General features: G+C 34.7%; 1 non-coding gene across 1 annotated transcript; it reads left to right on the top strand.

Moving 5' to 3' along the window:
* The first annotated feature begins 232 nt into the window (after positions 1-232).
* Positions 233-304, top strand: TRNAD-GUC (transfer RNA aspartic acid (anticodon GUC)). Its single transcript has one exon. It is a non-coding gene; the product is annotated as a tRNA-Asp (tRNA).
* Positions 305-2,105: the final 1,801 nt, after the last annotated feature.

Genomic DNA, 2,105 nt, shown 5'->3' with positions numbered 1-2,105 from the left:
CACCATGGATGGGCCTAGAGATTATCATACTAAGTGAAGTAAATCAAAGACAAATACTATATGATATCACTTATATGTGGAATCTAAAGTATGACACAAATGAAACAGAAATGGATTCAAAGACATAGAGAACAGACTTGTGGTTGCCATGAGGCGGGTGGGTCAGAGAGCGATAGATTGGGAGTTTGGGATTAGCAGATACAAACTATTACATATAGAATGGATAGGGAATTCCCTGGTGGTCCAGTGGTTAGGACTTGGCACTGTCACTGCCATGGCCCAGGTTCAATCTCTCGTCAGGAAACTAAGATCCTACAAGTCATGTGGCGTGGCCAAAAAAAAAAAAAAAAAAAGATAAATCAACAAAGTCCTAATATATAGCACAGGTCTATAGTCAATATCCTGTAATAAACCATAATGAAAAAATATGAAAAATAATACATATATATGTGTAACTAAATCACTTTGCTATACACCAGAAACTGATACAACATTGTAGATCAATTATACTTCAATTAAAAACAAATTTAAAAAGAAAGAAATTATTGCTAAAAAATGGCAAAACATTTATAATAGTTAACATCAAAGAACATTATGCTAAGTGAAGTAAGTCAGAGAAAGACAAATACTGCATGATATCACTTATATGTGGAACCTAAGAAAGTTGAAGTCAGAGAAACAGAGAGTAGAGTGGAAGTTACCAGGGGCTCGGCGGGCACGGAGGCGTGGGGTAGGGGCAGTGGTGGGAGAAATGTTGAGATATTGGTCAAGGGGTGTAGACCTTTCGCTAAAAGATCAACAAGTTCTGGGATCTATTGCGCAGAATAGGGATTATAACTCATAACACTATATTATATACTCACAAGTTGCTAAGAGAGTTGATATTAAATTTTCTCAGAAAAGAAAAAGAAATGGTGATTATGTGATGGGATGAGGTATGAGCTAATGTTATACTGGCAATCATTCTGCAATATATTAACATATCAACATATTGTACATGTTTAACTTATACAATGTTATATGTCAATTACAGGTCAATAAATCTGGAGGAAAAAAGAAAACAAATACAGCGCCCTCAGGATTTGCCTGAATTTTCAGGGCCCCTCAAGTCACTTCCCAATCAGACCTCCCTATCTTTGTCCCATCTTTGAAAGAGGTTCTTCCTCAAACATCCAAACTATCTTATTTCTCCAGAGCCTTAAAAGAAATTAATCATTAATCTCTAATAGGTTATTAATTAGACATTAATCAACCCTGTTATCTGTTCACTCAAAAACTCAGAATTTTTCCAGATGTATTCTCTGACTTATCAAGTGCTATAGAACAAAACAAAACAGCAAAATAAAACCAGTTCTGTGGTCAAATACCTTTGGGAAATGCTGAGCAAAGCAAAGTTAAGCAAATGCCTTCATTTACAAGAAGATAAGCATATGGCATTTTTGTAACTTATTTCACTACAGAGCCATTCCCTCGTTCACTTTTTGGTGTGTATGAGTGGAATTTCACAGGATACCAACCCAGAATGCACACACACACACACACACAAAATGATGAGAATATACTCAAATAGAAAATCTATAAATGATAATAGTTAAGCAGAAGTTATTCTACAATAATGGGTTTTTAAGGGTGTTTTCTTTTCTCTATAATTTTTATTGCTTGCAAATAGTTTTTAAAGGGTAAAAAATTTAGGAATAATAGCTAACATTAATCATCTCAACCTAGAAATTCTTTTTACAAAATTAAGGGGTGATTATTCATAAAACAGATCAATTAATTTTTTTTCAGTATTCAAAAGATGCCCACTGGAGAATACCTTGGTTCTCCAGTGGTTGGAATTCCACGTTTTTACTGCCAAGGGCCAGAGTTCGACCTCTGGTCAGGGAACTACAAGATCCCACAAGCCATACAGTGCAGCCAAAACAAACAAAAAGCAAAAGATGCTCACTGTTTTTTATAAAAGATGAATCTCCTCATATATTTAAACTATGCTTCAACTCTTATAAATTGAAATACACATGTTTAGAGCAATAATTGCTATATGGTAGACCCACAAGAAGGTTTCGTTTAATTGAGCTCTTTGAAGCTACATTTACTGGGTAAAA

The sequence above is a fragment of the Bos grunniens genome, chromosome X (genome assembly GCF_055505025.1).
Source record: "Bos grunniens cultivar Pamir isolate PY7600 chromosome X, Bosgru_T2T1.0, whole genome shotgun sequence".
Classification (NCBI taxonomy): domain Eukaryota; kingdom Metazoa; phylum Chordata; class Mammalia; order Artiodactyla; family Bovidae; genus Bos; species Bos grunniens.
Note: the sequence above shows the minus strand (reverse complement) of the source record. Positions and strands in the feature narration are given on the sequence as shown.